Below are 25,153 nucleotides of genomic sequence, written 5' to 3'. Positions count from 1 at the left end.
GTCTAATTAGAAATTAAGCCTCCTCTAAGCAAACTTCCTTTAATGGGCTCCATGTGAGGTCTATTAATGGGTGGGGAAGATATTAATTCCATTAATATTACACATGGGAAGGTACATGAAAAGGGGAGGGGAGCAGGGCAATAGAAATAAGGTCATGAAGTGTTGGGGTCAAATCAAGGATTAACATAAAGGGAAAGGTGATGTCTATGGTCTCAGAAAGAGAAGAGTCTATAGGTGAGTGGGTGAAGAGAAGGGTGGAAAGATTGAAAATGGAAGGAAAAGAAAAAGTCTTTACTTTGGCATTGGAAGGTGGTTCCATTGATGAATGCTTCTATGGGTAAAAGAGATGGTCTGTGAAAGAAGATGACCTTATACTGGGTAAGGCCTAGAGGACTTGGGGCTCGATAAATCTGCTCATCTTACATTAAGTGAGAGGAAGTGTTGGAATCCCTTGGGGAAACTAGTACCTGGGGGAGTGGGAAAGCATAGATCCAAGGAAGATATTTTGAATCAAATATTTTTTTAAAAAGGTAGCTGGGGGAGGGCATAGATTAGTGGTGGGCTTCATGACCAGAGATGTGGTTAGAGACCTCTCTGACACCTGTACTAACTGACATTATTCTAGTGAGAAACAATGGAAAAGGGCAATTTTGGGAAAAGGAAATAGATCTAGCTATAAAAGAATTTCCAAAATTGAGAAAGGACACGGGTCGGGGGGGGGGGGGGACTTCTGGTCTTGATGGATTTCCAGGAGAATTCTTTCAAACTTTTAAAGAATAGTTAACATCAATACTTCATAAATTATTCTCAAAAATTGAGACAGCATCCTACCAAAATCCTGTCATGAGACAAATAAACACATAAACCAAGGAAAGATAAAACACAGAAAGAAAATTGTAAACCAATATTATAAATGAATCTACACGAGTCAAAAACTGCAAACAAAATCCTGTTGAGCTACAGATTTACCTAAGAAATAATTAATTATGATCAAGTGGAATTTATACAGGGATGCAAGAATGGTTCATTAGAATAATAATCAACAAAATTAATGATATCCCAAAACATACCAAACCACATGATCATCTCAATAGATGCAGAAAAAGCCTTAGAGAAAATATAACATTCTTTTATGATAAAAACATGACAGAGTGTAGGCATAGAGGGACTCTTTTAATATCCTAAAAAGCATTTATCTAAGACCTAAAGCAAAAATTATATGCAGTGGGGACAAGAGAAAGAAATCAAATAATGACAAGTAAAAATGAGATAAAACTATATGTATTTTTGATGATATGGTTTATAATAATTTTGGAAAGCAATTTAGAATTATTCAAGTAAAGTGATTAAATGGCCATACCTTTTAACCAGAGACTCCATTACTGACTTTTTTCCAATGGAAGCTATTGATAAGGAAAAAAAGTTCCCATATACTCCAGAATGTTTATAGTATCACTTTTTGTGATATCTAAGAATTAGAAACAAAGTAGATTCCCATCCATTGGGAAATGTCTAAACAAATTGTGGTATATGAATGGAATGGAATATTACTGTGCTATTAGAAATGATGTATTGATTATTATGGAAATATTTTGCCTGACTACACATGTATAACCTAAATCAAATTGTCCTCTCAGTAAGGAGGGAAGGGAGAGAATTTGGAACTCAAAGTTTTTAAATTTTAAAAATTGCTTTTACATGTAACTGGGAAAAATAAAATACTAAGGGAAAAAAGAAGAAATGATGTGTGATGAATACAGAGAAGCATGGAAGAAGATACTTAACTAATGCAGCATGAAGTGAGTAGAGCCAAGAAAACAATTGACAGTTGCTACCACAATGTAAATAGAAAAAACCCCCACAAATACACATTTAAAAATCAAAAATAAATTTAACAAATTATAAAGATCAAGCAGGATTTGAATGAAGAGATATGAAAAGACAACCCCACCCTTTTCAAATGTTTTCAGGCTTTTTCCAATGTATCAATCAGTTCTGCTGTCTTTTTTTCCCTCTTAAAAATTCTATTTGTTATATAGTATGGATCTCTTGGAGGGAGAGGGAGAGAGATACTTGGGATAACTGTGGTGTAGTAAGGAACAGAAAATATTAATAAAAACATTTAAAATTTAAAAACAAAGAGAAAATTACAGCTAAATGGGGGGGGGTACACAGGTACTCCTTGGAGAAGCAAAAAAAAGGGGCAGAGTTGGTTTTATCAAATGTCCAAAAGCAACAAGAAATATTTAATGGGATATTTGGTTATTTCATGTTGTAGTATTAGTATTTGTGAAAAGACCACCATGAAAGTAATTGTGGTTTCTGCCTTGGCATAACTATCATGCAAATTGTAATATGATCAACTACTTAGGAAAAACCCAAGAGATTTAAGTAATGAAGCATCTCTTCTGTCTATTATACACAATAAATTCATACTGTGTAACCTCAGATGAACCTTTTTGCTGCTTGGAAAGCTTTTTACTCTCCCCTGATATGTTTCTTATTTTATTCTTCACAATAACTTTCCCAAACCTTTTCCTTTTTCCTCCTGCCATCCATAATTCTCTCAACCACTTATGTAGTGGATAGTTTCCTTCACAGAAAAGATTTGAGGCTACTTGCCATGAATAAAAATCACTGACTCTCAGAATTGGAAGGTACTTCAGAAACCATCTAGTACCATCCACATATGAACAAAACCCTCCTTGACAGTATACCTGACAAGTGGTTATCCAGTCTCTGACTGAAGACCTTCAGAAAGGGAGGAACCTCCTACCTCCTGAGGAACCTTGTTAAATTTTTGATAGCTCTGATGGATAGGAAATTTATTTTTCAAAACTTCATTCCATTTTTCCCAGTTTTGCTTGTTGGAGCCAAACAGAACAAGTCTCATCCTTCTTCCACCTGAAAGCCTTTCAAATACTCAGACAGTTATAGCCAAAAAGTCTTTAAACTGAAAATGGGGCATATACCTATCTATGTATTATAGAGAACAGCTGTCATGTAGGAAGAATAGAGGTGAGAAACAGAAATTCATAGGAGATAAAATACAAGAAAGGAGAGAATAATAAAAACCTATGATTTATACACAAATGTACCAACTATAGGTAGCAATAAAAATGAACCCGAGATCCTAATGCACGAAGGAAAATTTAATCTCACAGGTATAAGGTAGACCTGGCAATGTAAGACCCATGACTGGGATATGGCTCTTACTCTTTCCTCACTCAAAAGAGATACAACAGATAAAAAGGGGTAGGGAGCAGAATAGCATTGTATAAGTGAAGACTATATATTCATATGAGTAAGCCCAGGCACCAGAATTGAGAAATACTGTGAAGATAGGTGAGTGAAAATCAATGGACATAGAAAGAAAAATAACATTTTCCTTGCTGCATATACCATAGACTACCCAAACAGAAGGAGGAAATAGATTATAACGTTAGTAAATGAATCAAAAACTTGTCCCAGGGGCATGATGTAGCAATAACGGAAGACTTCTGTTATATATTAGTTACTAGGGCACTACATTAAGTATAAAAATCTATCATACCCTACATGCAGTAGGAGGGGGAAGGGTTAAAAAAGGGGGGTTAGAAGGGAGGGAAGAAGTAGTAAGGAGAAGTGTAGGAAAAGGGAAGGGGGTTGCTAGGGAAAGAATGCTGAGGGAGGCAGTGGTAAAAAGGAAAACTCTTAAGGAGGAGAAGGGAGAAATAAAAGCATAAACGGGGGGGGGGGAATAGGATGGAGGGAAAGACACAGATAGTAATCATAACTGTGAATGTGAATGGGATGAACTCTGCCATAAAATGGAGGCAGATAGCAGAATGGATTAAAAACCATAATCCTACAATATGCTGTTTACAAGAAACACATTTGAAACAAGGGGACACACACAGGGTAAGGGTAAAAGGTTGGAATAAAATATATTATGCTTGAGTCAGAGAGGTGGTGCGGTGAATAAAGCACAAGCTCTGGAATCATGAGGAACTGAGTTCAGGTCCAGCCTAGACAGTTAACACTTACTAGCTGTGTGACCTTGGGAAAGTCACTTAACCCCAATTACCCTGCTTTCCCACCTCCAAAAAAAAAGCAAATAAATAAATATGCCCTTTAAATATATATATATAATGCTTCAGCTAAGTAAATAAAAAGCAGGGGTAGCAGTCCTTATCTCAGATAAAGCAAAAGCAAAAATAGATCTAATTAAAAGAGATAAGGAAGGAAACTATATCCTGCTAAAAGGCACCATTGAAAATGAAGCAATATCATTACTAAACATATATGCACCAAGCTATATAGCATCCAAATTCCTAGAGGAGAAGTTGAGGAAATTAGAGGAAAAATAGATAGCAAAACTATACTAGTCGGGGACCTTAATCTCCCCCTCTCTGAACTTGATAAATCTAATGTCAAGATAAACAAGAAAGAAGTTAAGGAGGTGAATAGAAAAAGAACAAATTGAAAATTCCCAATTAAATACTAAATTGGAAATACTGAGAACCAAAGGAGAGATTAATAAAATTGAAACTAAGAAAACTATTGAATTAATAAATAAAACTAAGATCTGGTTTTATATACAAAAAAAAAACCAACCCATAAAATTGATAGACCTTGGTGCAGCTAGGTGGCTCAGTGAATAGAGCACTGGCCCTGGAGTCAGGAGGACCTGAGTTCAAATCCAGCCTCAGACGCTTGACACACTTACTAGCCATGTGACTTTGGGCAAGTCACTTAACTCCAATTGCCCTCCAAAAAGCAAAAAAAAAAAAATTGATAGAACTTTAGTAAATATGATATAAAAAGAAAGAAGAAAACCAAATTATGAGTATCAAAAATGAAAAGGGTGAATCTACCTCCAATGCAGAGGAAATTAAAACAATAATTAGGAATTATTTTGCCCAATTGTATGGATATAAATTTGACAATCTTAGTGAAATTGATGAATATTTACACAAATGTAAATTGCCTATATTAACTGAAGAGGAAATAAAATACTTAAATAACCCCATTTCAGAAAAAGAAATTGAACAAGCCATCAATGAACTTCCCAGGAAAAAATCTCCAGGGCCAGATGAATGTACTAGCAAATTCTATCAAACATTTAAAAAACAATTGATTGCAATACTCTACAAACTATTTGGGAAAACTGGAAAAGAAAGAGTACTACCAAATTTTTTTTTATGACACAAACATTGTACTGATGCCTCAATTGAGAAGAACCAAAACAGAGAAAGAAAATTATAGACCAATGTCCCTCATGAATATAGATGCAAAAATTTTAAATAAAATATTAGCAAAAAGATTACAGCAACTTATCATGAGAATAATACACTTTGACCCGGTAGGATTTGTTCCAGGAATGCAAGGATTGTTCAATATTAGGAAAACTATCAGTATGATTGATCATATCAACAATAAAACTAGTAAAAAACCATATGATTATGTCAATAGATGCAGAAAAGGCTTTTGACAAAATACAACACCCATTTCTATTAAATACACTAGAAAGTATAGGAATAAATGGAGTCTTTCTTAAATTAATAAATAGCATCTATCTAAAACCATCAGCAAGTATTATATGTAATGGGGACAAGCTAGAAATATTTCCAATAAGATCAGGAGTGAAACAAGGATGTCTATTATCACCTCTCTTATTCAACTTGGTACTAGAAATGTTAGCAGTAGCAATAAGAGAAGAAAAAGAAATGGAAGGAATAAGATTAGGCAAAGAAGAGACTAAGCTATCACTCTTTGCAGATGATATGATGATATACTTAGAGAATCCAAGAAAATCAAGTACAAAACTACTTGAGATAATACATAAATTTAGCAAAGTTGCAGGATATAAAATAAACCCACATAAATACTCGGCATTCCTATATATTTTTAACAAAATCCAACAACAAGAAATAGAAAGAGAAATTCCATTTAAAGTTATTGTAGACATTATAAAATATTTGGGAATCTACCTGCCAAAACAAACCCAGGACCTATATGAACACAATTACCAGACCCTTTTCACACAAAGTCAGATCTAACTAATTGGAAAAACATCAGCTGCTCATGGCTAGGTCGAGCTACTATAATAAAAATGACAATTTTACCTAAATTAAATTACATATTTAGTGCCATGCCAATCAATCTACTAAAAAAAAAATCTTATAGAGTTAGAAAAAAAAGTAGTAAAAGTCATCTGGAAGAACAAAAGTTCCAGAATATCAAGGGAATTAATGAAAAGAAATGCTAAGGAAGGAGGCCTAGCCATACCATATTTCAATCTGCATTATAAAGCAGCAGTCAACAAAACTACTTGGTACTGATTGAGGAATAGAGTAGTTGATCAGTGGAATAGATTAAATACACAATGTACAGCAGTCAATGACTATAGTAATCTACTGTTTGATAAACCCAAAGACCCCAGCTTCTGGAATAAGAACTTGCTATTTGACAAAAACTGCTGGGAAAACTGGAAAATAGTATGGAAAAAACTGGATATAGAAAAGTTTGTTACACCATATACCAAAATTAAGTCTAAATAGGTGCATGATCTGGGTATAAATGCCATATATATATATATAAAATACTGTAAGCAATCTGGGAGAGCAAGGAATAGTTTACTTGTCAGATTTATGGAGAAGGGAAGATTCTATGACCAAACAAGAATTAGAGAGCATTATGAAATGCAAAATGTATAATTTTGATTACATTAAATTGAAAAATTTATGTACAAAAAAAGTCAATGTAACCAAGATTAGGTGGGAAGTGAGAAACTGGGAAAGAATTTTTACTGCCAGTGTTTCTGATAAAGGCCTCATTATTAAAATATACAGAAAATTGAGTCAAATCTATTAGAATATAAGTCATTCCCCAATTGCTAAATGGTCAAAGGATACAGACAGGCAGTTTTCAGAGGAAGAAATTAAAGACATTTATAAGCATAAGAAAAAGCATTCTGAATCACTATTGATTAGAGAAATGCAAATCAAAACAATTCTGAGGTACCACATCTCACCAGTCAGATTGGCTAAGATGACAAAACAGGAAAATGATAAATGCTGGAGAGGATGTAGAAAAATTGGAACACTAATGCATTGTTGTTGAAGTTGTGGACTAATTCAACCATTCTGGAGAGCAATTTAGAAACTATGTCCAAAGGGCTATAAATAAGTGCATACCCTTTAACCCAGCAATACCACTTCTGGGGCTGTATCCCACAGAAATAATAGAAGTGGAATAAAAAAGACCCGTATGTACAAAAATATTTATAGCAGTTCTTTTTGTGTGGCAAAGAGTTGGAAGTCAAGGGGATGCCCATCAATTGGGGAATGGCTAAACAAGTTGTGATATATGAATGTAATGGAATACTACTGTATTATAAGAAATGAGGAGCAGATAGACTTCATAATAACTTGGAGAGACTGATGCTGAGTGAGGAGAGCAGGACCAGGAGAATCTTGTACACAATTACAGACACATCATATGTGTGATGACTAACTTTGACAGACTGGACTATTTTTTTTTCAGCAATACAAGGGTAGAAGACAACTACAAAAGCTCATGATGGAAAGGAATATCCACAACCAGAGAAAGAAATACAGAGACAGCCCATGGTTATAATCCTTTACAACATGACTAATGTTCAACATGAAGGTATTTGTAGAACCTCTATTCAATTACATGCTGCTATGGGGGAGAAGGGGGAGAAAATTTGAAATTTAAGAGATGGTGGAACTGAATGTTGTAAAGTAAAAGTAAATAAAAAGACATCAATTAAAAAAAAGAAAGAAGTAACAATCCAGGAAAGTACAGTCTTGTGGAAATCAAAGAAAGAGTATCGAGTACCAAGAAAGGAGGGGAAGGGATAGTAAAATGTCAAGTCCTGCTGAAAGGTCAAAATCTGTGAAAACTGAGAATACGTCTTTGGAACTGACAGAGAAGATGTGACATTTGGATAGAGCATTTTCATCACAGTAGTGAAGCCAGAGCCAGATTTTAGTCAGAGGAATGAGTACATGATGGGGAAATGGAGCATGGACATAATTCTGTAAAATTGGTCTAGTAGAAATCATTTATCCTGACATATTAGTTGACCCCAAAGTGTAAAGAATCAGGATTTACATCCAATTTAGCTGCTACAGATCTGAGAGCCTCATTTGGAAGGAAGCAAAAAAAGAAAAGAAAGTATGGCTCCAGTATCATTATAAAGTTGTACCACATACCACAGTGATGAGATGCTTTTGCCGTGATTTCAGAAGAATTGTGGCTTTACTGAGAAGCAATCTGGTAATTTCTTTTTTGAGCATGACAAAACTTATTAAATAAGAATAACCCTAAATTATATGCCTGATGTGATCTATTCAACAAATATTTATTGATTTAAGAATATTTATTGAATACTTGCAATATGAAAGACTAGATATGGTGAGGATAGAAAAAGATGATAAACTTTGCCTTGAAGGAGCATATTATAGTCAAACTAAGACATGCACACAAATAAAAAGAACTGAACATATTTGAAATATATTTGTGAGATATTTATTACATACTTCTTATGTTTCTATGATCAATACAGTGAAATGGGCTTATTTTCTGTATGTTCAATTTGTAGGCCATGAAGTTACCTCCCACCACAGAAACATTATTTTAGTAGCATTTTTACTTACACTAGATGGGCATGTGTTATGACAGTACTTAGAGATTAACCTAAAACCCATAAAGTTTAAGCAATACCTATACTTTGGGGGAAAAAGTACATTCTAAACCTTAGTCTCCTGATTTTTGTTCAGTAAGTTATTTGCTGTAGAAATTGCTCTCAGTGGGAAGAAACTGAAAGGAATAGAAAATTGCAGGAAAATAGATATGATATTAAATTGCCACTGAAAAAAATCGAACTTGTTGAAGACAATTCAACAAGTTGTCTGTCTGTGCCACAGGGAATCACAGATTATTTCCAATATATAGTCCCCTACATGTTCTCCACTCTTAGGATCATAGGATTTAAAATTGAAAGAGACTTTAGATAGCCGGTTGAACCCTCTTGGTTTCAAATCTCACCTGAGATACTTACTAGCTGTGTGATCATGGACGAATCAATTAACTTCTCCAGGCCTCTGTTTCCTGATATACAAAGTAAGGGGATGAGACTAGGTGGTCTTTGAAGTCCCTCTTGCTTTGAATCTATGACCCATCTTCTGAAAAATTGATGCGCTTGGCAATTGGGAAATGGCACCTTTTAAAAAAAATAGCTATTTTAAAATTATCTCTCTGATCTATAGTTCCATGTCTATAGGGGAAAAGGAGAAAAAAACAATTAGTCTTGATGTCTCTGCATAGAACACTTGCATTTTCTTTGGGGGAAAAGGGGATGAAGAAGAGAAGAGAAGGTTACTCCACTCACCAGGAAAGGAGTTTCACTGAGGTCAATGATTGCAAAATCCCCCTTTTAGGTATTACCTTATAACTCTACCCCACCTCCGAGTGTTATCGTATTGAAGTTATAATGATTGTTCTCATGCATAGCTCTGATCACACCATTCCCTTGATCAAAAAACTTCAATGACTCTCTATTGTCTCCCAAGTAAAATTTTCATTCTTGTGCTTGGCATCAGGGACCTCCATAGCTTAGCATTACCATTGGCATCATCACATGACTGTAACCGTTATTTCATATTATTCCTCTCTTTATATTTTACACTTTAGATAAACTGAACAATTCTCTCTTCCCCAGACACACATTTACTTTTGTAGTTTTATTCAGGATGTTTCTTATGATTTCAATGCCTTATCTTTTTATCTTCACCTATGAATTCCTGCCCATCCACTAAAGAAAAAATGAGGGGGCAGCCAGGTAGCACAGTGAGTAAGAGCACCGGCTCTAGTGTCAGTATGACCTGGGGATCAAATTTGGGCTCAGATACTTAGCACCACACTCAGAAATAACTGGCTGTGTAACCTTGAGCAAGTTACTTAACCCTGATTGCTTTAAAAAAAAAAAAAGAAAAGAAAAGAAAAAATGAGTCATTTTGACTATCATAAACCTTCGATTTAATTATAAAGGACATATGAAGAAAAATGATATCTGCAACCAGAGAAGGATAGATAAAAAGATAAGATAGAAGATAAAAAATAAATAAGTATATTTAGAATAATTTTACATATATGTGTTTATACATACATATACATATACACACATCTATTTGTGTCTAATGGTAGCCATCTCTGGGAGGGGGAGAGGGGAGAAGGGAAGAAATAAAAAAAAGAAATTTACATAATATCTTTATTATATATTTAAAAGGAACAGAAAGTTGTACATAATAGATTTGCAGTTTCATTGCAATCATCTTTTTATTATATTATGTTATAAAAATCCTTGCTTTATTTCATAAATTAAAAATAAAATAAATAAAAGTGGAAAAAAGCCCAACTCAAATGCTGCATCCTCCATAAAATAATCCCTGATATCCCTATTCATTAATGACTTTCCCTTTATAGAACGCAAACAACACTAGACTGTTTTGTAACTAATGAACTTATTACTTAGCATAGTATATTATAATATTTGATGATATCTTATCTCCCTACTCAACTCAAGGTTCCTTTATGGATCCTTTAAGGATCCTATGCCTTATTGAAACTTTAATCTTAGCTCAATATTCTGTATATGGTAGGTGTTGAAAAAGGCTTGTTGTGTTGTTTTTTTCTTAATTGCCTTGCCTGCTCTGATAGTTAGTGTCAGACGATATTTGAACTCGTCTTCCCCTCACTTTACAGATGAGGAAATTGGAAATGAAGAAAATTGAATTGTTTTTCAAAGTTACACAGTGTGTGTGTGTGTGTGTGTGTGTGTGTGCACGCGTGTGCATGTGCAAGTATGGAAATGAAGAGAATAAGCATTTATATAGTACCTACTATGTGCTGGACACTTTTTACAAATATTATTTCATTTGGTCCCCACAACAACACTGCAAGGTAGATGGTATTATTTATCCCCATTTTGAAATTGAGAGTGAGACAGGCAGAGAGAAGTTAAATGACTTGCCCAGAATTATTCAGTTAGTAAGTATATAAGGCTGGATTTGAATTCAGGTCTTCCTGACTCTAGGTCCAGTGCTCTATCCTCTGTTCCACCAGCTTGCCTTGGCAGTAGCATTGCTAGACTCAGACATAGGTTCTCTGGTTTTTTATCCAGCATTTTTTTCCAGTATAGTACTCAAAAACATAAAAAAATTTAATTGTGGTAAACAAAATAATTAGGACAAAATATTTGCCATAAACTACCTGTATATGTGGTTGTTGTTGTGTATGTATGTGAGTGCCTTTTCACTTCTCAGCTAATTAAGTGATATGGATTCTGAGTTATTAATATAATTCTTAGGCCCAATTTACTAAGTATGAGAAGTGGCAATGTTGCTTCTGTAAGTAAAGGATATCATGAATAATGTATTCTTCTTGCCATTATCAATGGTAGATAAAAATTTAAATGTCATTTAGAGTCAATGTGAACCCAGTGTAATAAAGACAGGTTTAACAGAGTGAACATAGAAAGTGATGAGGGTAACCCTAACCAGTAGGCCATAGGACTTCTATCCTGAGTAATGCAGAAGGGGCCTACCACCCTTTGTTTTTTTTGGAGGGGTGAGGGTAGGGCAATTGGGGTTAAATGACTTGCCCAAGATCACATGGCTAGTTTTTGTGTTAAGTGTCTGAGGCCAGATTTGAACTTAGGTTCTCCTGACTCCAGGGCTGGTACTCTATTTACTGTGCCACTTTGGCTTCTCCAAGGGTCTACCACTCTTTATGTAATTTCAAGAAAATTCTGCTAGTAAAATTTGGTCAGGATAGCTAGAACTGGCCCTTTATCCTCAAGGACATCCCAGGAGTTGGTTGGCTTGTCATTTGTATATAACTTTAACTGCTAGTAGGGGATGCTGCAAATTAGTCTGGATGGTCACAATCCCTGAGGTAGTTACTTGTTGTCAGAACCACAGTGTGTAAGAAAAACAAGGGTGGGAGTTATCATTTATACAAAGGAGTATGTTCTAGATAGATGAGTGGAGCAAGTCATCAAAAATTCCATGGTTGGCAGTGGGGTAGACTAGTGCTCCTGATGACAGGTGGCCTTGGGACAAAGATCCTATTCTAGGATTTGGTTTGTGCTCTCTGTCCATATGAATGGGGGTAAGGTGGGGTAAGACCCCAGAGAGTCATAGAACATTAGAGTTAAAAACCTTACAGTAATCTGGTCCTACCCTTTCATTTTGCAACCAAAGAAGCTGAAGCCCCAGGAGAGCCATAAATGGTCCATACCAGAAATACAAGAAAAACTAGGGACCATAATTACATGTGATATGAAAGGGAAGTCCATGGAATTAAATTTTCCTTTAGGAAATGGTGAGCAGCTTTAGGTGAGAGAGAAAATTGAATAGCAAAGAATGGACTCAACTTGGTCAGAATGTCTACTTCCACCCCTAGAATGGGGGAAGACCCGTGACAAAATTGAGCTTTGTTACCACCCAGGGACATAGAAAAGTTGCAATTGGATTATTGGCAACACTATCACATGTCTAGACAATCTAGTAAATCATTGAAATTGTGGCCACCAAATTTCAGGTAACTACTCACCAGGTTAGTAGATATGGAATAGTCAATATGAAATCTTTCCCACTGAACCTTACCAGAAAGGATATATAAGCATAAGCAGAGGTGCAGGAGCCAGTTTGAAATTGCCCCTTCCCGGAGAAGGTACCGCGCATTCTTGGAGGACAGACTACTGGGCCTGAGTATACGCATCCTGCACATGGGGCTGGAAGGTCAAGATCAGTAGATCTGATTGAGTTTTAGCAGTTGGAAAGTTTACAGATTGTAGAAGAACCTGTCATTGTGATTAATCTGTTAAATGCCCAATTTCTTTTCGACAGTACCTCTGTTAATAAATTATGATGTCCAGGAATAAAGGTGATGTTGAAATTGAACCTACTGAAAAATAATGTCCAGCAGATCTGACATTGATTGAGCTGCAGTGGGGTCTGAAGGTGCCCTCATTTCATCAGAGAATGCTTCTGTGCTCCATCGGGTGGTGACTTCACATCTCAAATATAGGTTTTCCTGTGACTCGACAGGTCTCTCATTTTGTAAAGTTCCTTCCTATGTTGGCCACCTTGCAGAAGAAGCATTTTTATGATTGTGGGGCGGAAATGAGATGCTATGACCTTCGAGCGGATGGCTCCTGTGGTAGTCTTGGATGCATCATTCTCCCCAGCACATTACTTCTGTAGATCCAAGTACACCAAGAAAGGAGATAACCTGAACTAGTACTTCTGTTTATTAAATGCATCTTCTTTCTTTGGTATCCACTGGAAAGTATTGGAGGCTTTAGTAGATTGGCAAGACATGACATAATGGCATAGAACCTGGGAACAAAATGATGGTGAAACCAAGAAACCATTATAGGTCTTTCACTGAGGCAGGATGCCACTACAGTATTTCCCCACTTCGCATAATGCCCCCAAACCTCTGTTTCCCGCCTTATTAAATTGATTTAGCCAATTTGGTAAAGAGTTGGTGCTGGCATGTGTCAAAGGTTGGCTCAGGTCAAACAGCAAGTTGAGTAGAAGTCTGGGAATAGATTTACTCTTTTAGATCACTGATGGAAAGCACAAATCTAGTCCAGTAGGTCTTCAAACACTGAATTCATGAAAGTCTAGGGACAACGAACAAATAAAATGATACAGACATATCTATGACACTATATCACTATTCATTATATCACTCTGCCAAGTGATTGAGTAAGTCAACTATCAAGGTTATTAGTCTGACATAGTAATGGTATTTTGGAGCTTTGTAGTTGTGGCAGAATTTGTAGGAGCAGAGGATCATAGATTAGAACTAATAAAGACCTCAGAGGACAGCCAATCTAACTCCCTCATTCTACAGATAAGGAAAATGAGGCTCAAGGAAGTTGAATGACTTTCCCAAAGTCTCAGAGATGACAAGCTAAGAGTTGTGATTCTCTACTTTTCTTTAAGAACACTTGATCCTCTTCCTGACTTTGCCTTTCCTTGATGCCTATTTGTTATCATGAATTCTTACATGATTTGTTTCTACAAATTTCCTTGAGTTATGTTTTTTATCCTGTTTGACTTTCTCTTTACATAAAATCTATTATCACCTTGAAAGTTGGATATTTCATGTTTTTACATTGGTAGCATACAGAGAAGGTTGGGAGATTGAACTGTTTAGCTGAAATTTAGACAGGATTACAATATGGAAGAAATGGCATGTCAGAATTTAAAGTGGACCTGTGATTTCTCTTTCCCCCCGCATAGCAAGACTATTGTTATAACAAAGTGATTCTAATTGAAACTCCAGTCCATGCTCCAATAAGAGAGATAGGGGGCAGAGAAGAAAAGTTCTGAGGGCCTTGGGTAGTAGATCTGTCCACTGAGGAAGTGAAGTGGAGGGGCCAGAAGGTAGTGACCAGAAGAGAAAGTTATACCAGAAATACAAACCCTGTAGGTAGTAATAGGCATGGTCTTTGAGTATTTAGGTCCATCTTTTCCTAGAAGGGAGAAAAGATTGCTCTCCTACTTCATCTGGGGTCATCTCCAGTCATCCTGATCTATATCTTGCCATTGGACCCAGATAGCTCTGGAGGAGATAGTGAGGCTGGAGACTTTGCACAGCCTTCCCTCACTTAAATCCAATTCACTTGCAAGTCATGGCATCACCTTACTGATATCATGGTCCTCTTCAAGAATAAAGGACAAAACAACAACAAAAGATTAGAAATGAACATGTACCACCCAGCAAACTGTTCTTCATATCTACATCTACAGTAGTTTTATATGCATCTAGTATTAACTTACTCATGGAAATGCTGTATCTCCCTAATAGGATGTAAATTAGTAATGGCAGGGACTACATCAATGCATTTGTATTGTCCACAGCACCCAGAACAGTGCTTGGTATATTAGAGACTCCCAATAGATATTACTTGGATTCCTGAATGGTTTTGGCCTCCTGATCTCTGGCCTGTATAGTAAATAGATAGACTTGGTGTATACTCAGGCTCCCTAAACATGGTTGATCACACAATGACCTATATGGTCCATATGGAGATGCATTCTATGCTTGAGCCACACTAAACATTCCAAAGATTCTGACATTGAGCAGAAAACTTTGTTTTGGGAATTCAGTTGGGGTTTATGGATATATCTGTTCTAGGGTCTTGAAGATTCCCCACAATACAGGCAGACCTTGAATTGCATACTGTGCTAGATAAATGGGAGAAAGTGAGTTAGCATATCCCCCCAGATTAATTAATCACAAATAAGCATGGCCAGGCCCGATTAAAAAATGATTCACCAATTCAGGATTATTCCAGGAAAAAAAATTGACTTGAGGTCTAAATGGAGTTGGCAGGTTCTACCAAACAACAACAACAAAAAAAAAAAAACCCAAAACTTCTTTTTCCATTTGGAACTGGTGAATCTGTTATTGAGCGATCTCAACTTTAAAGCAGGAAGAAGAGTCTCAAAAATCCTCATGAGATCCTAAAGAAGCCCTTGAACATTGTCCAAAGAGAACTGTTTCAAGTGAGGTGAGCTGGAGAATGACCCACTAGGCCGCTTGCCCTAACAAGGCACACAAAGGCCAGGACAACAAGGAATCCCTAGCTGTGGAGGTCTTGCAGTGACCCAGAAGCTCTGGGACACCATCTGTTCACTTGATAAGAGTCAGAGGAAACTCCATGTATTGTCATGGGCCAAGACTATGAACTCTAACTGCTACTTAAGCTGGGAGTTAACTTTCTTTTGAGTAGAAAATGTGCTCTGTAGTTCAGATAATTCCACCAGCTCCAAGGTGTCTGACAATCCCTTACTATGGAGCTTACAATATGGCCAGCATTTCAGCAATACCGGTCATAAGCAATTTGCTCAGTAGTCTGAGACATACTGTCATATTCCCTTTAGGAAAGTCATTTAGGAGGATCATTCAAGTATTGATGAATATAGGTGCAGGGATGGGGGAAGAGGACAAATCCCAGCCTTTTTCTGATAGGAGAGGAGCACTATCTGAAATTAGAATCCAAGTAGCACAATCTAATGCTGGACTGAATTGGGAAGTGTTCCTCCTGAGCATCAACATCCAAAGAGCTGAGACTGAACTGGAAGTGAGGCACAGGAGTGAAGATTCAAGGCAGACTATGATTTGTATACCTTGCTAGATAAGAAGACCAGGAGGCAAGATGCCTAGAATGTGAAAACCTCAGTTTTCTCCCCTTCAGTCTCCCTTCCAAAACCTTCACTCTTTTCTGGCAGCAGAATGCATCCTCCACCCTGTGTTGACTTGTCCCAGGTGTACCTGTCATGCCCAAACCTGGTTCAGCTGGTCATGAGACTGTAGGCTCTGACACCCAATGGATAGGTGATTGAATTTCTGCACGATGACTTCCCTTGTTAAAGCAGCTATTACCTTCCAAGGTAATTCATTCAATTTTAGGAATTTCTGATTGTTAAAAAATTTTGTTCCTTATGATGAGTTGAGATCTGTTCCCTTACGACTTCTGCCCATCACTCCCATTTCTTCCCTCTGGGACTAAGCAAAACAAATTTAATCTCCCTTCTACATGGAAGTGCATCTCACTAATGCCTTTATCATGTAATATGCAGTTACCTCTACCCCCTCCCATTACTTCATCCAAGGTTGGGAATAATGGTGAAGAAACCAGATTTACCTGTGTTTTATTGTCCCACATAGCACCAACTAACACCTCTGGGCAATAAGCTTGTAGGTCACAGCAGAGCAGAATTACAGCTTCTCCCAGGTAATTAATTATATTCACCAAAACACGTTGCTTCTTCCTTGGCACACTCATGCCTTACTGCTCCCTCACTTCTCCCCAATGCTTAGAGCCACAAGTTAATACATTATCTGCCCACAGAAGAGTGATAATCAATCAGGCCAAAACATGACATCAAAAATGGTCCCAGGGTCAACTCAGAACCTTGCCTTCTGTATCCTTGTCTACAGCCTCTAGATGGTGCTAGAGGTTTCCAGCCTTGTCCCGTGACAATTCATTAAGAGAGGATCTTGCCAGGAAACTACCTGGGGACTGAAGGGCAGATTGGCTATTTACTATTGATTTTCTACACAAGTACTGTTAAAAAAGGTATTAGTCACTTCAGGTGACACATATTGGGTACATCTGTAACCTGGTTGCACAGACCTGAAAGTGTTAGCACTCCAAAACACAAAAGAAAATAACCCACAGTGAATGATTAGTCATGAACCACCACTGCTTCTTCCCTTCTGTCATGGATTATTCTGCCTTCTGCCAAGGTGTTTCTAGAAGAGTACTGACCAAGTTACCAAGGCCAAACATGTGGCAGCCATCAGGGTTAATTGGGAATCATTTATAAGAACAGGCCTAACCCTGGTTCTCGGGCTTGAAGCAACTCCCATGCCCACTAGGTGGGCTTTAGAGATCTTATGACCATTGATAGGGACTGTATCATTTCACAACCTGACCAAGTGCACTTGGATCCCTCTGCTAGATGTCACCAGTTCCATAAAGACCTGAGCTGCTTGTACAACACCTCTGAACCCATCCTTGGATAGTGTCCTAGATTAAAGCACAACAGGTTAACAGATATTGCTGAGTTGTTTAATGTTGATTTTTCTTGTGTGATGTTGCCTCATTGGGCCACTGCCTGATGAGCCTACACAGCCATAACATCCACCTCACATGTGAAGCTCAAAAGAGATAAGGTATGTAGTCTACTTTCCAAACCGTAAGGTAGAATATAAAGGTCAGTTTTTATCACTGCTATTGCCTTCATCTTCATCTTCCATCCTCCATCATCTTTGCCCTAGCGCCTCCAATCCTCCTTCATTCACTTCCCAATATTTAATTCTAAGCAATCTGGCTGAATTAATCCATCTCTCAAATTTTATCAATTGGCCTTACTTTTACCTTAAGACCAGTTGGCTTGTGACAATACTCGTAATCCACATTCCGTCTTCCACCAAAGGTCTTTGCATTACTGTCATGGCCCCAAATCAAATCATGTGCACTCTTCCTATGAAACAGCTAGGTGAATAGAGCACTGAACCTGGAGTCAGGAAAATCTGAGTTGGAAGATTGGAGTTCAAATCCTGCCTGAGAAACTACTAGTTATACAACCCTAGGCAAGTCACTTAACCTTTGTCTGTTGAAAGTTTCCTCAAGTGTAAAATGAGGACAATGATATTTTCTACCTCCCATGGCTGTCATGAGGATTAAATTAGATAATCGTAAAGCACTTAGCACAGTGCCTGGCACATAGTAGGTGCTCCCTCCCTCCCTTCTTCCCTTCCTTCCTTCCTTCCTTCCTTCCTTCCTTCCTTCCTTCCTTCCTTCCTTCTTTTCTTCCTTCCTTCTGCCTACTTAGTAGCTTGAGAACAATTCAAAAGGAGGCTAGTCAAAATTTACAGATATCTCAAAGAATTCTTGCAGTAGCCCATATAACTTGCCACATGATATTTTTGGTAGAATGTAATTAGGAATTTTGACTCTAAACTCCACACCCAGGGCAATTGGGAAGCAAGGCAAAAAGTAGTCACTGGTGGGAGAAGATGGCGATCCCTAGGCATGAAGAGGACACTGCTAGGGAGGCTCCCCTCCTCCTCTCTGGATGTACTTCTTCTTCCATGTGGAGATCATTGAGTAGCTTGAAGTGCTCCCCATTGTTCCTCATAGGTCAGAATGCCATACTTTCCCCTTGATCTTTCTGCCTAACTCCCCAAGGAAAAGTTTTAGAGACTACAGAGGACAAAACTTCCAAGGAAAGAAAAGGTTCCCTGGAATCAGAGATGCATGGAACCCACGGAACACATGGCCCTTTAATAGGCACTACAAGGTGGGCTCCCTTCTCCACCTTGCCTCATTTCTGACCCCTCCTCTCTGGTGGTCAACCTCTAGGCAGGGCCACTTCCCAAACTGATCTTGTTTTCCAAAATACCTGGAAGGACAATTTCTGATCAATCTATGCATTGAGAAATGCTTCATGGCCTGTAAAGGATTGTCCCTGTCTATTCAGATCTTCAGGCCTGGACAGAACTCAATTGCATCAGCTGCCCTAACTCCCTTTAAATCCCCAAAGGCGGGTTAGCTACAACCCCCCCACTCCAAAGGATGGTCTGTTCGTAATCCCACTAGACTTTCCTTAGCACACTTCCATCCGGGGCCCACCACCAGCCTCCACCCTTGCCCCAAACCAAAATCCACACGTGTTGTCAGTGGAGCTATTTCTATTTCTCCCTCCTAGGGCAAATGTTTTGCATTAGAGCACTTCCTACCAGAGGACATACAATGACAACAATACTAATAATAGGAGTTAGAATCTATTTAGACTTAAGGGGCTGCACATTGTTCTTCAAGAGTTACCCCATTTGATCCTCACAGCACTCGTGTGTGAGATGGGTGTTATCATCCCCATTTTACAGATGAATAAATTGAGGATGAGAAAGACTGGGTGTCTTGTTCAGGGTCACACATCTGGTGAGTGTCTAAGACAGGATTTGAATAACAGAGCTTCCTGACTCCAAATTCAACACTCTAACCACTGAGCCAGAATGTTCCCTTTCCACAGGCAAAAGCCCCTGTGGTCCTGGCCTAGTTAAATCTTTGCCATCTAAATCAATTCTCCCTCCCCACTGGCTGCCTTTACCCTGTTACTGGCATCTATTACCACTTCTACACTTGACCCTTTTCAGATGCTAAAGTCATTATGTGCATTCATTTTCTTATCCCCCACTAGACTCTAAGTTTCTAGAGAGCTATATTTTATTTTAACTTTGAAGCTCCCTTTAATATCACAGTGCCCTGTATACAGCAGGTGCTTAATGAATGCTTATCAATTTAAACCAAATGCCAGCCTCTCAAACATTTGAAAAGAAGTGGAGATCAGTACTAGTCTGGCTTCCTCCCTTCTTCACCCCAAATCCAAATGCTCTTAAATCTCAGTTAAAGAAATGAAACTAAATTGAAGAGTCCTCTGCAGTCTGTAGAAGGATACTCTTCTACCAACCTATCCAAGGAGTTACCACTTATAAAAGATCCCTGTTAAGCCACTTCAACAGGGATGGGACTGAGATGAAACAGGAAAACAGGCAGAAAAATGAGTTTCCTAAGAAAGGTGGCTTTTTCTCCTCATTATTAGAAGGATGTTTTTGGAACTGATAGCTGCTATGTCCTAATCAGCAAGTGAATTTATCTCATATCTCAAAGCAGCCAGCATCCCACATTGCTGAGCCTTACCACAGGAGAGCAATCTTTTTCCCCCTTGATCAAACTTCCACTGTGATCTACAGCCCTGCCAGGGCTCACAAAGATTCTCAGTGTGATAACTCATCCTTCACCAGCCAGGGAGAGAAAGGGCTACAATTCTGCATGGGGGAAAATGATGAGAACTCAAGCAACAGGCTCAACATTTCCTGCTGGTCTCTAATTTCACATTTAGAAAGAGGTCCTTCTGCCTAACTCTGTGTCTGCCTTCTCTGGGTAGGGCACAGATTGTGATGTTATATACAAGTTCTCAGTACCACATTTCCCCATTCTGTATCAAAACACTCCCAATGCACTGAAGGTGGAGAATTTATTTTATGCTGCTTGTTCTTAGTATTTTTTTTTAATCTGAGTAAACATTTTCCTTCTGGAACAAGCTATTATTTATTTATAATTGTTTATTAGCAGTATGATAGATTCAGCATGTGCTGCACAGCAGGAAATGTATAATGGACTGGAGATCTCAGCAGCTAAGCTGCAGAACACCAGATGGCTTATCTTCCTAAAGTGCCTTCGGAAGATATTAGGGTCATTTGTTAAACTCTGTCTTGTGTTACTGTGTTTTTTTTTTAAGTTTATTATCCAGGTTCATAAAACAAGGTTACTTCTTTCTGATTTAATGGCACCTCTCATGTGATGGCGGCTCTAACCCACAAAAGGATGAAAGTTCGTTCCAGAACAGCCCTTGAAGACTGGGAAGGCCAAGCCTTTGCTCTCAGGGCTATGTCTCCTCCTCAGAGAGCAAGATCAATGTTTCTATTGATGCTGTCCTAGTGACCTCTCCCTTTTCCCTCGCTAATGAATCTTGCTGTTAAGAAACTTGTCCTTAGAACCTTCTTAACCTGCCCTGTTTGATTTAAAGGCTTTGCTTCTGAACTCCTGGAACAATGGGACAACAAATTGTTAGATTCCTTTCAAAGACATTATCATTAAAGAGACTGGGGCAGTCATTGTATGTGAGATTGGGAGCCCGGTCCAGTGGGACTCATCTTCACTGGTAGCTTGGTGATGTCTGTGAAAGTGCTTTGAAGAGCATAAGATTTAAGAATCATAGAATCTTAGAGATGGAGGGGGATTTAAAGATCAATTAGTCATATTACACATGTAAAAGTCCTAAAATATTACACATAACTTTTCCCAAGGATGTTTTTAGTTTTTTCTAAAATAAAACAAAAAAAACCAACAACCCTGAAATATACACACATACATAGTATTATATATTATGTATGGGATATATATATATATACATATATATGTATGTGTATGTTTATGTATGCAGGTGTATATATACATATATATAATGAGAGAAAAGGGAGAGAGAGAGAGAGAGAGAGAGAGAGAGAGAGAGAGAGAGAGAGAGTTATTCAGTTCTTCCAGTTGTGTCTGACTCTTACTGTTCCCATTTAAGTTTTTCTTGGCAAAAAATGGTGAAGTGGTTTGTCACTGTTCAGTAATTTTCAGTTGTGTTTGACTCTTTGTGTCCCCTTTTTGGATTTTCTTGGCAATTACGTTAGAGTGGTTTGCCATTTCCTTCTCTAGCTCATTTTTGCAGATGCAAAAACAGGCAAACAGGGTTAAGTGACTTACCCAAGGTCACACAGCTAGTAAGTGTCTGAGTCAGATTTGAACTCACTTCTTCCTGACTCTAGACCCATTGCTTTATCCACTGTGCTACATTGCATTATATCTGTGTGTATGCATACATACACATATACACACATATATAGTTATGTATGTTTATATATATGTATAGGTGTGTGTATAATTGTATAAATAGTTATGCATGTATAACTCTCCATCTCTATCTCTATCCATATATTTCCCTTCCTACTGGTTTTCTGTTTGCCACCCCTCGCTGGAACATTCACATCCCTATAAGAAATATGGGTCGGGGTGGCCAGGTAGCACAGCGAGTAAGAGCACCAGCCCCAGTGTCGGGATGACCTGGGGGATCGAATCCGGGCTCAGACACTTAGCACCACACCCAGAAATAACTGGCCGTGTAACCTTGAGCAAGTTACTTAACCCCAATTGCTTAAAAAAAAGAAACAAAGAAATATGGGTCAAACTATGTTATACATGACATCTTTCTACATTTCTAAACTAATAGTTTTAGAGTCATTAAAATATAAGTGTCTACTCCACAATTTCCATTTTTGGAAATTTTTCATGGTTTTTCATGGTTTCAAAAGGTGCAGACTTTCTATCTCTAGGTTGCTTTTGGAGAAGCAAAGGTGGATAGTGGCTAGGGGACCAATCTCAGAGTCAAAAAGACCTGACTCCAAAGTTTTGTCCCTATTGCGTACTTTGACCATAGGAAGTCATTTAACCCCTCAGCTAACCAGACAATTCTCTAAGATTTAAAAACAGTCATTTCCAGTCAGCAATTTGGTGAAGAGAGGTCCCGCACTGATGAAATCTTAGACTGAGCTGTCCTCACCCTCCTCCCCATTCCCAATCACTTTACAGCTAAGGTACCTGAGGGACAAATGAGCCCATTTCTAACCAAGTTCAATCACACAACTGAAAATAAAAATCTCATCTCCTGACAACAAGTCCAGTACTCCTTCCATTCTACTCTATTATGTGAGAGAGGATCACTATTATAGGCAGCTAGATGATGCAAAGGATAAAATGGACTTGAGGTCAGGAAGAACTGGTTTCAAATCCTGCCTTAAGACATTTATTAGGTTTGTACTCCTGAGCAGCTCACTTAACTTCAGTAAGCCTCAATTTTCTCATCTATAAAGTGGGGATAATAATAATACCTCCAACATAGTATTGTTGTGAGGACCAAATAAAATCACATAAACACACACACACACGTGCGCACGCCTACACACAGGTACACTAGTTGACCCAGTGAATAGTGTCCGATCTGGAGTCAGGAAGACTCATTTTCCTGAGTTCAAATCCTGCTTCAGAAACTTGCTAGTTGTGAAATGAGCAGAACAGGAGACCATTGTACATGGTATCAGCGACATTATGTGATGATCAACTATGATTAACTTAGCTCTTCTCAGCAACACAATGATCCAAGAAAAGTCTGAAAGACTCATGGTAGAAAATGCTATTCTCATCCAGAGAAAGAACTATGGGGTTTAAATGCAGATGGAAGGATACTATTTTTTCTCTCTTTTTTGTTTTTGTTTCTTCTTTCATGTGGTTTTTTTCCCTTTGGTTCTAATCTTTACAACATGACTGATGTGGAAATATGTTTAATGTGAATGTGTATGTATAGCCTATATAAGATTGCATGTTATCATAAGAAGGGGGAAGGGAATAGAGGGGAGAAAATTTCTAACTCAAAGTCTTAAGTGTTGAAAACTAAAAATTTATTTTTTTTTAAAATGAGTGTTTGGTCACATGGCGTCAGCAACAGATGACTAATGTACTTCACTAGTGTCCTCATGCCAAGAGAAACTAAGGGAGACCCCTCCCACCCCCCAGTGTTGAGTGTACCTGCTTTGGTGAACTTACAGTTAGACTTGAACAAGACTCCTACAGGATGAGTAGGCATGGATAGCTTGTGATCTGTATTGTTGTGGTGGAAATAGCCACATCCATGTGATCAAGGATCCCAGCTGAGGATGGGAGATCTTCTATAATCGACAACAATAATGACTATTTCTCTCTTCCCTTTGGGACAAGTGGTAGTAGTATATTTATCTTCATCAGTTATCTCTCTACTAATGGAACCACAACACAGAACCACTTACCTGCCTCATAGGATTGACATAGAGAAACATTTTATAAACTATAAAGGACTACATATGGGGAACACAGTAGAATTCTTGCATATTAGGGCTAGAGAGGACCCTGTAAAGCATCTTGGCAAACATCTTCCTTTTACAAATGAATTAAGTGAAGTGAAACCCAGTGTTGAAATATCTTGTTCATGATCACTCAAGAACTTTTTTAACTGCTATGTTTCAATAATATCAAATCAATTTTTTGTTCAGTCATGTGTGACTCTCTGAGACCTCATTTGGAGCTTCCTGGGCAAAGACACTGGAGTTGTTTGCCATTTCCTTCTCTAGTTCATTTTACAGATGAGGAAAATGAGGCAAACAGTGTTAAGTGACTTGCCCAGAGTCACATAACTAGTAAGTGTCCAAGTCCAGATTTGAACTCAGGAAGATGAATCTTCCTGACTCCAGGTCCAGCACTCTATCTACTGTGCCACCTATCAAATAAATACATTGGTAAAAGTGGATTTCAAAATGTTTCCTTGTTCAAAATTAAAAGAAGCAATGTACCTGGCAAAGAGTTGTCTTGCCAAATAAAGTGCTAACTGAAAGACAAGGGTCTGGGTGACAGCTCTTAGTGCATTTGGGGTCACTTTTTTCTCCTCTTGACTAATATTTCCCCACTTTCATTGGCCTCTCTACCATCCATTATCCTTTTCACCATACAGGAATATTGTGAGATTTCATTTTAATTAGAAAGAGTAGCTCAGAATTACTTTGAGATTGTTTGCCAAGAGTGTACTACAAATACAAAGCGACATTAGCTGTTTAATCTGAAGGAACTGTTCAAGTTCCAAATGCATTCCCTCCCCTGCCCAGGGTTTCTGTGAAATTCATTAACCTGACAATTTAGACTTCTCATCTCTCCATAGATTATTGCATGCTGCCCATCCAAATATCCAGGCTTTGAGAATAACAGATTTGTGTGAAATCAACTAGCTTGATCTAACTTATTCTACTCAGAATTCACAAAGTCCCTTATTGGACTTTTTTTTTTTTTACCAAGTTCCTAAGTGGTTTACCAATTATTCTTAAGCATTTTATACAGCCATGTAAATTACCCCAGGGTATGAAC

This window comes from Petaurus breviceps, unplaced genomic scaffold, assembly GCF_028583685.1.
Source record: "Petaurus breviceps papuanus isolate PSGF00001 unplaced genomic scaffold, PetGlider_PUasm1.0 90639, whole genome shotgun sequence".
In the NCBI taxonomy this organism is placed as follows: domain Eukaryota; kingdom Metazoa; phylum Chordata; class Mammalia; order Diprotodontia; family Petauridae; genus Petaurus; species Petaurus breviceps.
Note: the sequence above shows the minus strand (reverse complement) of the source record.